This window comes from the organism of the source record quoted next, unplaced genomic scaffold, assembly GCF_019419815.1.
Source record: "Pyrus x bretschneideri cultivar Hongxiangsu unplaced genomic scaffold, Pyrus_bretschneideri_v1 Contig73, whole genome shotgun sequence".
Taxonomy (NCBI): domain Eukaryota; kingdom Viridiplantae; phylum Streptophyta; class Magnoliopsida; order Rosales; family Rosaceae; genus Pyrus; species Pyrus x bretschneideri.
In genome coordinates this window covers 1,983,192-1,997,809 of record NW_025999813.1, presented here as the reverse complement: position 1 = coordinate 1,997,809, position 14,618 = coordinate 1,983,192, and the positions used below count along the sequence as shown (strand labels likewise).

Sequence of the window (14,618 nt, the reverse complement as noted above, 5' to 3'; positions counted from 1 at the left end):
CTCCTCCATTTTAGAAGAGCCTGAGTGTTTAATATCTCACAAAAAAAAATGAAAATACAAAATAAAACACAGCCATAGTATTGAAACAAAAAATCGAAACTTAAAATTGTTTTTATTAAAAAAGAAAAAAAGAAAAAGAAAAGACGTGACCAACTCCACTGACACACCCCAACCGAGATCAGGGCATGCTGGCCGCCACGTGGAAGTGACGTAGCCATGTGCACAGTGCGGAAGCTAGAAACAGTAATATAAAAGTGAGAATAATTTAAAACTAGCAAATATAAAGTGTTGAGTATGTGCTAGTAAAAGTAAGACGCTTAAATCAGAGCTTTAAGTCTACAGCAGTCCAAAGGAAACTTTACAACCATAGTACACCCGAAGGTGACCCTACGTAGATGGGTGTCTGTCAGAATGCCGGGACGTCCTCCGGGAAAACCACCAAACCCGCTAAGCTACTAGAACCTGGAGGGGCGCAAAAACAAAAGCGTGAGTGGGCAAAACAAATCTCTTAGAAAACCATTTCATAAAACATAATATAACCCCTCGCCGTAAAACCTGTATACTTCCCAGAGAATAACATATATACAAAGGTATAAATATGCCAAGTATACTCAAGGGTATGCCAACATGCTCAAATGTATGCCGTCATGCTCAACGCCTCATAGTAACATGCAAGTGCTCAGGTATGTATATCACATCAATAGCATAATAAACTGACAGCCGGAGTCCCCTAAGTGACCTATACGGCTGAATCGAGAGCTCAAATCACCACTATCTCCCTAAACCTGCCCACGAGTCGGAACCACCTATAGTGGTCTGTACGACAAGCCTGGGTGTAATACATATGACGCTCTAGTGCTACGATCACGTGAAGACTGTGCGAATAATCGCGGGTCACCTACGAGTCAGAACCACCTATAGTGGTCTGTACGACAGGACTGTGCACCTAACTTGGATTCAAGCTGAGCGTGTGGTGCGGGAGGTGAATAACACGTGAAGGACTGTGCCCTACTCTGGGCGGGAGCACTAACACCGGGGGTGCAGGTTATGAGCTCTCTAAGCACCTCTAATCGCTATTTAATGCAAATGATAAACCATGCTTACCTGGCACTTACCTGGGCCGCCACAGCACCAACATATATGTAAATGACGTAATAATAAATATAAACCAATTCATGTGCCACTAATCATGCATACTCAAACATATAAAATTAATGGCGTAAAACGAAGCATTTATACTAATTCCTGGGAAATAACATGTATATAGGTATATACGGAAAACAAAAGCCCACTCACTGGTATGTAGAAGGGTCGTAGCCCCCTGCCTCGAATGTGCACGCTCGTCCTCGGGATACGTGTCACCTATATGCGAATTAACTAAAAAAACGTTAACTTTAAAGCACATAACCATCCATTCAAAATAACTTCTCAAACATTGCTCAAAATGGACAAATGAATATACCAACGTGATCTACACAACCTCACGATCACAACCATATTTTTAAAATAATTTTTGGACACGTCACGCGCCCCCACGCGCCAGCATAGACACGGGTCCACGCGCCCCCACGCGCGGCCACGTGACCTGCACGCTGACGGCGTCAAGTGACGCCGTCAGGAATATTCCCTGGAATATTCCGTTAACCTTGACTGACGCCATTACTGTCCGTTAGGAATATTCCGTTAAACCCTAACGGAATATTCCCCTGTCTTCTCCGGCGAGCCACCGCCGCCGTCGCCGTCGTCGGAAAACTGCAAAATTTTCCAACTTTGTTTTCTCACTCGTTTTTCAACCATTCTTCACGTTCTTTATATCAAAATGAAGCTTAGGACTAGTAGATTCACGTTAAACTAGTTTTAAGGCCTAAAAATCAAAGAATCTCACCTGCAACAACGATCCAAGTTCGGCCAACTTTGAACCAAGCTTTCCCGACGTCCAAATTCACCCAACGAAGCACTCCCAAGCTCCTGGGAACCTCACTAACACATCTACAAGCTTAAAATGTCCAAAAACATACTAGATTAGGTTTGCATGAATAGTGACCCAAAACGGACCTTGTGAAATCGACGTGAAAACGTCGAGATTCTTACCTGAAAATGGCACCACTAGACTCATCTCAGCTCCACGAGTTCAATGGTAGTCTTGGATCCCTCGATCTGTGACGTTTTAAGGTGGGTGTGTGTGTGTCCGTACGTTTACAGAGGGAAGAAGGAGAAATGGAGCTCGGGGGAGAGAGAGAGAGAGGGAAGTCAGAGGGAGAGGGAGAGAAAGCAAGTGTGAATGTGTGTGTGTGTGACCCCCACACATGTCCACACCACACTAAACACCAAAAACATAATAGAACAAACTAGGGGTAAAATGGTCATTTCACACGTACGGTTCGATAGTTTCGGGACGGGATGTCACATCCACTCCTCCATTTTCGAAGAAAGAAATGGACTAAATGTCATAGAAATATTGTTAAAAAAACAGAAACTTAAAAGTTGTTTTATTGAAAAATGAAAAAGAAAAAAAAGAAAAAAGAAGGAGACTTGACCAACTCCACTCCTCTTTCATTTTCGGAGAAAATATTAATCTAACAAAATTATATTTAAAAAAATATCTAAGAAATTTAAAAATGAGATAAAAAGAATTTAATAACTCACAAAATTATATATTTATATATAGATACATACGAAATCAACATGGGAGAAAGAAAGGAGTAGAGGTTGCCGTGAGTTTTCAAAAAGGAGTGTAATTCGCCCACAAGCACTAACTTCCCAGTTTGTAAAATTTTCCGTTTCTACTCATTTCCCATATCCAAATTCAAATGTTCTAATTTCCCCCTCAGTTATGTAATTGCTATCAACCGTTGTTGCTTGGTATTACAGACTCTCACACTCCAACATGGGATAAAACGGGTTTAAGCAATGTCTGAGTCATCATTCTTCTTTTTTTATCAATTTTTTCGCTTTTTTGCTTTGCCACTCTTCTTTCTCTCCCTCTCCCTAGGCGTAAAAGGGAAATTAATTTGGGTGTCAGCTTCTTTTGCTATAGCTTTTGCAAACTCTAATTCATATACATATTCATTTGTGTATATATATAAATATATGTATATGCATTTTTGTGGTTAAAATCTTGGTGCTTTTTATTTCAATTTTCTTGTTCTTTCTCTCTCCTTTTTGTTATGGGGTCAATGGAGTATAAGCCCTATTACTGAGAAAGTACATAATGTTGTGGTGGTCTATTCTTTTCACAAAATGTTTCCGTTGCAAATAATTCTTACCATTTTTCACCGCCTGCACATTTGCAATAAACTCTCTCTCATAAGTGGATAATGTTTCGTTTCTAGGACCTAATGATTGGCTGGAGAAGGCAATAGGTTTACCTTATTTGGCATGACTGGGGCTGTGGAGATCTCATCACTTGTTTCAATTGACTAAAAGCATCTTGGGCACTAGGTGACCAAAGAAACCCTTCTTTCTTTGTGAGTTGATAAAATGGCTAACATATCTTGCCATACCCAAGAATAAACTTCCTGTAATACCCAGAGAGTCAAAAACCCTCTCAGACCCTTCACTGTAGTGTGTATTGGCCAATCCACAATTGCTTGCAATTTAGAGGGGTCACATTATTTCGATTCTCCTCTAAGGCCCTCTCAGGGAAGGCTCCCTTTACTCGGGCGGACTCCCATAATTCCTTTCCCAGTGTCTATATTTCCCCGGTCATCCAAGGCTCAGACTTGGTATGCACTTCCTAAATCATGCGGATAAAAATTTTAGGCATATTGGTTTAACCACAACAAACTGGGTGGGCATTTGATCAATCTCGCCCAAAGTAATTTCTAAGTCTTATGGGTTATCGGTGGTAACTGGATGAGCTTTTACCAGGCCAGTAAGTACAGTACACTTATCAAGACTAATTTAAGTCACACAAATTTACTGATGAGCCTCCTCTTCCGCCTAATAACATGGGTTTCTACAAGTTCCTTCGTCTTCATCTTTCAGCTTGCAGTTTCTTTGCGTGTATTCCAGGCTTCCAGCACAAGAGCAAAGAACAACCCATGAAACAAGTACTGCAACCTATACTTATCTGTGTAACGTGAAGATCGTCCACGGTGAAAGGTCAAAATTTGCTTTCAATAGCGCGAGAACTTCACTCAGGGAAGACACCTTGAAATTTGGTTTCAATTCGAAATTGGCATTTCTGGAGAGTCGTACCTCCCACTTTCATCAAGCAAGCACGCAACAAGCTCCCGCGCGCTTCCCACAAACCACCTGCAAAGTCAGGCAATCAATTGTTCATGGCTTCTCCAAGTACTATTTATGTCACATCAAACAAGATTAGACAGAAGCTCAGAAATGTCAAACATTGTGCAGGTTCAATGCAGATGTTCAGGTCCATTTGATTATCGGTTCATTCCTTCAATTATAAAATCATTCTATTCCTTTCCACAACCCATTTATTTCTTCTTCGTCCGTTCACATGCCAAACCATTATGCTGAATAACAGTATCGTATGCCTGCCACACCATACGACGCACTTTGAGGATGACGATCCACTAATGGTGTAACAAGAACAGCGCAGAATAAATTCTTCAAAAGGACACTAAACAAAAACACTAGTACTCAAATCATCTTTAAGGTAATCTCCGCCATCATTACTTCAGTAGGTTTAACTTCCCAAGCTGAACATATATGCAGTAGTGGAGCTGGATCCGGTTTGTAAGGTCGAAATTCCCGCTCAGCGCTGGAGAAAACGACAACTGCAATAGTGACACGAAAAATAAGATATCAAAGTGCACTTCTAAGTCTTAAGAATGATAAGAAATGAGATGAGCCCCGAACATGCATTACAAAAAGTTAGGGGTTCTGCTCAACGGTCTTAAATAGTGGGATGCATCAAATAGTACACGGGGTATATCTAGAATATAGATATGAAAGATTTTTCATGAGCACAACTGACTTCAGCAAGTAGTCAGATCGGTGTAAGCTCATCTAAGAAACTGGGAATTTTCAAGACATGAAGTGAGAAATTCTCTTAAGTTTAATCTCAATATACAAATAAGCTGCAGTTCCCAAGAGAAACAGAAAATATGGCATAAGGAACGCAAGAACGTAGAAGACTCCCTCATATTTAATCTAACGACATCTCAAGTAGGCCTGATGAACATAAGCAAAAACAATTTGCATTCTCGTTTCAGCATACTTGAGCACGACAGCATTAGAGATGTGCTTCAAGTGATTAATTCCTCCTCCGTTTTTGTTTCCTCAAAGAGGCACATTATAACTTTATTACTTAACTGTAATGTGTTAAGACAACAAAAAAAGTAACATGGAACGCTAATAGATGAATAACTTTGTGTTGCAGACAACATTTTTATACTAACTTTGTGTGTTGAGTTGAAAAATTGCCCAGGGTAAATTTGTTGAAGGTCGTCTTCGATTGTAGAGCCTCCCGTAATAGAAGGAAATATTTGCTTGCTGCCTGATATTCGTTGCAGAATCCATTGCAATTCAAGAATCCGGATTCTTGTTGTAAGGATCGTAGTGGTTTGTGAATTGTGTTGTTCATCGTACATTGTGTGATCAAATATCATTTTAAAAAATTATTTAAATTTAAATACAAACAGTATTTGACGAAAACTGATTACATAATATATAATAAACGGATACAATTTACAAATTTTTAGAAACCTCACAAATAAAATCAGGAGAGAATCTGTTGGGCAATTCAAACTCATGAAAGTGTGAGTAATTAACGTTCTGGCTGTCCGTGACTTTTCAAATAAACCAAAGCCTATGTTGGCTTAAGGCTTACGGCACCTCTTGCTATTTATCCCAAAAAGCATCCTGACAAATTCCCATCACCAGTTTCATTTTTAACTTTCTTAATCTATTTTTCTTTTATTTTTCTCTTCTATTTAAACGGTAATGGTTAAGTTATATTAATATTTTTATAAAGATAATAAGATAAAAAATAATGCATGAGAGGAGAGGAGAGAAAATGATGAAAATAAGAGATAGAGAATCTTACTCCTCTTAAAAATTCACCATTATCTCATTATATCCATTAATTGCATTAATTGCATTAATCTATCGGCAGTTGCCTTGTCACGTCAACAAAACCTCAACTGTTCCAGTCCGCAGTCTACACGCCAAACAGCACAAATCGTTTGAACTGAACTGCTCCTTCCCAGTTTTACATTCCATAATTTTCATAAGAAAATGTCAAAATAATTCAATATTAAAAAATTATAATTACAATTAAAAATCATAACATATTTTTCAATAATATCAAAACATCTAAACACTTGATTACTCGCAGGGCCAACCCTGTAATTTTTGGGCCCGAGTCAAGCTTCTGGGCGGAGGCCTTTGAGTTTTTAAGTCCTTTGATGTGTCATATATACATACATATATATATATATATATATTTTTTTTCATGTTTTAAAATCAAATACAATAAAAGAGAAAAAGTTTTTAAGACATTTATGAAACGAGGAGTCCTGTGTCAAATAAAATAATTTGATGAGGACAAGTTGGCCGTATCAAAAAAAATAAAACACCAAACAAAAATTTATATATACATATACATATATACATATATATATACACATATTTTTTTTTCATGTTTTAAAATCAAATACAATAAAAGAGAAAATTTTTTTAAGACATTTATGAAACAAGGAGTCCTGTGTCAAATAAAATAATTTGATGAGGACAAGTTGGCCGTATCAAAAAAAATAAAACACCAAACAAAAATTTAATCAACATGTAAACTTATAATTGCATCAAAACATCCCACAATCAAGTTTTCTTCCTATCCTTTTTCAATAGATAACATAACTAAGTCACTCAATCTCTACCGAAGACAGTATACTATTTGACCAATTTCAAATAAAATTAATTTCATAGTTTGAAAATTAGATTATCTGAAGTTGTATTCTTCTAAACTGTATGAGATAGTTAATAGCTTGCTTTCTTAAAAATTTTGTGTAATTTTTTTTTTTTGTTAAATGATGAAGGACTAAAACGGATAGGAAAAAGAAAAAGAAATTAAAGAGAAACAAAAGGCATTTGCTTGGATTGAATACCTACCAAGTAGTCAAACCAATTGTTAATTCATTTCACCAACACAGTAACGGTTCAATTTTGAAATATTTTCTATTTTCTATTATTTATTAACCTACAACCTAAGGTAAACGAATTTCAGGCCAGGCGGTCGCCACTCGCGGCTACCCTTAGGGCCTACCCTGATTACTCAGGCCGATGGCGTAAATCGAGTACAGATACATAGACAAAATTATTTCAATGAGATCTTATATTAATTTTCCAAAATTTTTGGTTGTGCTTGCTTTTCTTATCTTTGTCATTATAAGACCATCTCCAACTCTTGGAATAAGTCTCAAAATTTGCCTTCTATACCCCATTTCACTCCAACCCTTGGCTCAAAATTTAGTTTTGGGTTAAAATTCAAATTTTGACAATTCGAACCAGAATTTGAGTTCGGGTTACTAAGTTGGCCCACTTGTGCGCGTGGACTTGACGCGCAGGCCCTTCATGCAGCCACGCTTCAACACTTGAGCTTGCTTTATGCTTCGATAAATGGAGAAATTTTTCAAGGTACCCGATACTAGACTTAGCATTATAGATCCGACCCGTTAACCTGACTCGACCCACTCGTTAAAACTAGTATTTGGGTGAGTGCTTAGTGGGTCATGTTGTTAACGGGTGAGCTCTTTAATCACCCATTAAATAACGGGTCATTTTCAGTCAACCCGCCAAACCTGTTAGCCACCCGTTAACACCTGTTATTGACGGCTTTTGAGTAAATTCAATAGACATAACCAAAAAAACCCTCACTGACTCTCACCGTCTCACACTCTCGCACACTCTCCAGCCATTCTCTGGCTTTCCTTGCTTCTGGCTCCTCTCGCAGTCTCGCTTTCTTTTTTCTCTTCAATCTTGTATGACTCATGGCTTCTTCTAGTTTCTTCTGTTTCTCTGCCATTTTAAGCTATGTCGTGAGCTCTGCCTTTTTACTGTACATTTCCTGCTCTTATTTCTTCATATTTTTTATTAAATAAAGATGGTTTGATTGGCTTTTCAAGCATCAATAATTTTGATTTTTTGAATTAAAATGTGTAATTTAACTGTCTGGTTGTCTTTCAATTGTTACGTGACCACTGTTTTGATGAAAATATGGGTTTTTTTAGGATTTTTAAGTATGATAATTGATTTTTCCGTGCAAAATTATGTGTATTGATTAATATATTGATGCTTAGCTAATAGTTAATGAGGGTTTACTGTGGCAGGCTCTTGTTCTTTGAATGTCATGACTTTTGATCATATTTTGTGTTTTTATGAATTGGGTTTAATTCTGTATGTGAAATTTTAATCTTGGTTAGTGGTTTTGGTTCTTAAAAGTTGCTACCTAGGATTGAAAGTCCTCTGTTTAAATTATTTTATTTTATTTATTTATTATTTATTTTTATTACTTGTATGTTAACTGATATGATTTTCATCTACATGTGAATTTGTGATCTGACCAGGTGGGTATTAAATCCTGAAAGGCACTGATCAGAACTAGAGTTGATCTCATGAGTTGTTGAGAAGACACCAAAGTTGCAAAATCCATCTTCCCAAACCAAAATCCTGCATTCCACCTATATAGTTCATCTCATGAGTTCCTTTTGTAAGGGTTTATAATATTTGTAGTGACTACCCTCTGTAAGGTTTGATTATATTTATATGGTCAATGCATTTGGGTACTTCTAAAATGTGTTGGACCCTCATGCTTGAAATCTTGATTAAAATATGTATAATTAAGGTGACTTGTTAGCTTAACGAGTCGAGTGAATGTTGGGAATAACCTAAGAATTAAGATTTTAACCCTAAATCACAATATGATATATAGAACAAGAAGACTTACCCATCTAAGCCATTGTGGTTGTCAAAAGAACTCTTCTACTCACTCAAACCCTTTATGCTCTTATGGTGAGGGAACCCTAGACTTAGAACCGATGCTTTTTGAGTAGGGAATCCCTTTTATTTATTGATGACTGGCATCCAACTTCCATCTATCATGGGTGAGTTGGTTATTGTCTCATATCATCACAACCTGGAAGTTATTGAGTAGTGGAGGAACGGTTTGTATTCAAAGCACATTGAATTTACTTCCTCAATTATGGGATGTTGGTTTTACATGTATTCAAACTCTAATGATTTGCATTACCAACATATTACTTCTCCTTTATCTACTAGTTGAATCCACATAGGATTCTTACAGTGAAATCTGATCCAAACCTAATAAATAATTTCGTTTACAGGCCAATACACTAGTTGAGCTGGTGTTCCTGGCAAATAAATGTGTGACACATAACAAAAAAATGCAAGCTAACTTATTTTATCAATGCGATTCATAATTTTCCCTAAAAGTGAAAGAGAATTTGGAAAAAACCACCCCCCACCAAGAAATGACAGCAACTAGTCACCCAGCCGCCACGAACTCACGGCAAGACAACGACCCCTCCGTTGATGGCGATAATTACAACCTCTGATCAAAGTGCAGGGGTGGCCAGCGGCAATTTATTGTGCCTTTCTCCGATGTAAGGGAGGTTAGAATGAAAAATAGGAAGGTAGAAGGAGATAGAAAGAAAAACGAGAGGGGAAGGGAGAGATGGGTGGGCATGGGGTGGAGGTCAAAAACTCCGATGGGAATTTGAATCAGTTTATTTAATTAACTTTTTGTTCAAATTTATTTTCTGAAAATTAGAATTAAATGGGAAGATTGTTTGCAACGTGTCAAAACAGAGGCTAGGTGTCTAATATAAGCTATGTGTTAGGTGTTCATATGTTGGGAACACTAGTTAAATTTGTAGATTAAATTTTGTAAACTAAATAATATGGAAGTTGATGATTGGATTATTATTTAAACATTGATGAACGTGCTCATTTCCTATTGGTGACATATTTAGTCTGTAAATTTAATTTACAAATTTAATCTCTCTTGTGACGACCTATCCCTACTTTTCATTGGAATTTCTTTTTCTGTTGGTATGTTTTGACGAGTTTACCCTTTTTGGACAAAAGTGGAATCTGACGTGGGTGTTGTATTCGATTGTTATTTATTTTTCTTGGTTTCGTACTTAAGTAGTATTCGTCGTTACGAATGCATGAGCATGAGTTAGACCCAAATCAGATTTGTAACGAAAAAGCTACGTTCTGTTAAAGTACATGACCACGAGTACTTTTGTACACGCGTGTACAAATTAACAGTGTCAGAAACACTGTAAGGAAGTAGAATTTGTACATTAAAAATTGTACAAAATCTAAAATCAAATTCTTCCTTTAATTGGTGGATCTGTGTCCCTTCTCCCTCACACAAACAACCAATCATTTCCTTGATTTCCTCATCACCACCCAATCAATTGCTTTCCCTCATTTGAAAGCAACCAATCAGACTTTATTACCCTCTCACTCTGCAACTCTCTAAAACGAACATTAAACCCTATAAACGTGACATGAAAACTATACCATTGAACTCATCTTGACCCCACGAACACAACCATGCAACCAGTTTCAAGAATGGTTGAGTTTTGACTCACCAACTCAGAAGCTCCGACTCGGTGAGTTTTGAATTGACAATTTTCAGATCGAGTCACGGTCTTTTAGGACTCGGGGAAGCTCCTACTCAACTCCCTAATGGTCCTAGTCAAGGTTTGAGGAAGAGTTGACATGAAACAACTCGGTTTCAAGGAGTCGAGTTTTTTGCCGAACCTTTTAAGGCATTTTCAGGCCACTTCCCATCCATTTTTGGACTTCCAAGAGGTACAATCTTGCTTTACTCTTCATAAGCTTCATAACTTGCTCATTGCTCAACCATTTTTGATGAAATTTATATGGAAATGAAGCTTATGAAGAGTATAACAAGATTGTACCTCTTGGAAGTCCAAAAAATGGACAGGAAGTGGCCTGAAAATGCCTCGAAAAGTTTGGCCAAAAACTCGACTCCTTGAAACCGAGTTGTTTCACGTTAACTCTTCCTCAAACCTTGACTAGGACCCTTAGGGAGTTGAGTTGGAGCTTTCCTGAGTCCTAAAACACCATGACTCGGTCTGAAAATCGTCGACCCAAAACTCACCGAGTTGGAGCTTTCGAGTTGGTGAGTCAAAACTCAACCATTCTTGAAACTGGTTGCATGGTTGTGTTCGTGGGGTCGAGATAAGTTCAATGTTATGGTTTTCAAATCACGTTTGTAGGCTTTGGTGTTTGTTTGAGAGAGTTGCACAATGAGAAAGTGCATTCGGGGAAAGAAAAAGAAGAGAGAGTGCTGAGTTTTCTGATTGGTTGGTGCAAATGATGGTGGTGAAATCTGATTGGTTGCTTTCAAATGAGGGAAAGCAATTGATTGAGTGGTGAGGAGGAAATCAAGGAAATGATTGGTTGTTTGTGTGAGGGAGAGGGGACATGGAAGAATTTGATTTTTGATTTTGTACAATTTTTAATGTACAAAATATTTTTCCTTACTGTGTTTCTGACACTGTTAATTTGTACGTGCGTGTACAAAAGTACTCGTGGTCATGTACTTTAGCGGAGCATAACTTTTTCGTTACAGATCCGATTCGGATCTAACTTGCGCTTACGCGTTCGTAACAACGAGTACTACTTAAATACGAAACTAGGAAAAAGAAATAACAGTTGAAAACAATGTCCACGTCAGATTCCACTTTTGTCCAAAAAGGGTAAAATTGTAAAAACACACCAACGGAAAAAAAAAATTCCAGTGAAAAGTAGGGACGGGTCATCACAGCCTACCCCCTTTAAGAAAATTTCATCCCCGAAATTTAAAATCATTTGTTACACAAAATTCGAAAATAGGGAGGATAAAATATATGTACATAACGAAGAAATTAAGTCAGAGTGGTTGTACAAAAAGGGAAAACGCCGCTTCGTCATGATCGGAGTGCATTAATTCTTTTTTCATGCCTCCAACTCATTCTTTCCTTCTTCTTTAGTACAATACTATAATATAATAGTTTTCACAAAACAAAACATCGAAAATATTTATATGTACTAACGTCCCTTCGAAAATTTATACAACAACAAAAGGTTAAAGTAGTTATACTGATTTTAAAACTGAACATAGGATTTTTCAACTACGCACTCGAGTGCTGCGTATTCTGAAGTAAGTATATAGTAACCTTAGGTCGGGCCCAAGTAATTTAATAGGTAAATACAACAAATACATAAATAAGTACTAACGTAAAAGAATCTACCTATTTACTTGCTTAACTAATCCAACGAATAAGTCATTGATATTACGGTCTGCAACCCGTAATATCGACAACTCACTATTGTCATGATAAGCAAGTAAATAACTCCTCAGGGAGCAATATTACCATCATGTTCCCATTGGGAATTACACAAACAACTTCTGGTCAAGTCTCTACCGTGCTCATGCACTACCCCCTTGGGCAACAACAGCAATAAAATAATTCTATATCGTGAACTCTCACAATTGAACACTTGTTCGTAAAACTCCTATGTCAAACAAGTGTTAAGTAAAGTATCTCCATACTACATCTCAACAATGTCACAACCAAGACCAAAAATAGTAGTCGTAGTTACAAGCAGTTCTAAAAGAAATAAGTGTCTAATACGATAATGCTGCCACTAAAGAGCAGATAAATGCAATATGCCACGAAGGTCCAGGTAAATCATTCAGACTGGCCGTTAGTCTGAAGGAGAAATGTAGTTGGTGATGAAACTTACTACATGTGGCCTTCAAGAAGACTTCTCCAAAACTTGCAAGTAAAACACTCATCATGATGAGATACCACAGTGACGTACCTGCCACGTAAACAAACCATGTAGTCCACAACTCCTTAGTGAGAAAGTAACTACGTCGAGAAGGCTAAAAGACTACTCGAGAATTTGAGGATCAAAATAAGTCGATCAAATCTAAAGTACTAGATAACTGGATTGGATGCATAACATCAAACTACAACAGAAGTTTTCGAGATATTTAATCACCACAAAAGATTCGTTCAATCGAGTATTTGGTAGGTGATTGAGAAATTAATGGTCACGATTGCACTTCCATTGTCAACAGTCCTCTTAAACAATGCATTTTTTTTCAAGGCAATACGAAATGTAGTAAGGTAGACACGTACCCAAGGTTGACTGGAATGCCTTTCAGTACAGAGGGGTAAAAATGGGATTACTGTCAGAGTAGGTATTGATTGAAATGTCAGAAGACCCAATAGGTTTCAAGACTGGGAAATTTTACCAAGAGGTGTAAAATGTTGTCCATTTAGACCAACAGAACGCGAATTGACTCGTCAAGTCAATCGATGACTAAAGTTACGTGAAGTAGTGAAATGACGAAATTTAGGAAATTATTTTGAACTCTATAGGTTCATAAGTATGCGTGAGTTACCATGATTATACTTACAGCCTTGATTAATTAATGTTATGAGAATTGTTGTGCTATTGTGAAATGCTAAAATAATCATACGGGATGCGAAGGTAAGTTACTTTGTTGACTAGAATTATTGAATTGTTATGGTATGATTATATTTACATTATCTGCTCATCATTGTTGCACCCCGGTGATAGTACTCGCCCCAGGGCCAGGGCCAGGGCCTATCCTTCACGTGTATGTTCACATCCACACCATTTGCTCGCTTTGGATCCAAGTAGTTGCTAGTCCTATCGTACAAATTGCACCAGGCAATTCCGACTCATATGTGACTGCGCTTTGACGCCAACCTTCACGTTTACCTATTAAATTACTTGGGCCCTACCCAAGGTTACTATATACTTACTTTGGAGTAGCAACACTCAAGTGCGTAGTTAAAAAAAAATCCTATGTTCAGTTTTATTATCAGTACAACTACTTTAAACTTATGTTGTTATATATATGTATTTTCGACGGGACGTTACTACATATAAATATTTTTGACGTTTTGTTTTTGCGAAAACTATTATATTATAGTATTGTATTGAAGAAGAAGGAAAGTATGAGTTGGAGGCATGAAAAAGGAATTAATGTGCTCTGATCACGACAGAGCGGCATTTTCCTTTTTTGTACAACCACTCTCACTCGATTTCTTCATCACGTACATATATATTTTATTCTTCCTATCTTTGAATTTTGTGTAACAAATGATTTTAAATTTCGGGTATGAAATTTTCTAAAGAGGAATAGATTGTGACGACCTGTCCCTACTTTTCACTGGAATTCTTTTTCCGCTAGTGTGTTTTGATGATTTTACCCTTTTTGGACAAAAGTGGAATCTGACGCAGACGTTGTTTTCGACTGTTAATTCTTTTTCCTGGTTTCGTACTTAAGTAGTACTCGTCGTTATGAACGCGTGAGCACGAATTAGAGCTGAAACAGATACGTAACAAAGAAGTTACGCTCTGTTAAAGTACATGATCACGAGAACTTTTATACACACGTGTACAAATTAACAGTGTTGGAAACATTGTAAGGAAGCAGATTTTGTAGATTAAAAATTGTACAAAATCTGAAATCAAATTCTTCCTTTGATTGGTGGATCTGTGTCCCATCTCCTTCACACAAACAACCAATCATCTCCTTGAATTCCACCTCACCACCCAATCAATTA

The 14,618-nt window shown here is 37.3% G+C and overlaps 1 long non-coding RNA gene across 1 annotated transcript; it reads left to right on the top strand.

Moving 5' to 3' along the window:
• The first annotated feature begins 3,281 nt into the window (after positions 1-3,281).
• On the top strand, positions 3,282-4,434 carry LOC125472758. The gene is made up of 2 exons (XR_007254668.1): positions 3,282-3,441; positions 4,015-4,434. It is a non-coding gene; the product is annotated as an uncharacterized LOC125472758 (long non-coding RNA).
• The last annotated feature ends 10,184 nt before the right edge of the window (positions 4,435-14,618 follow it).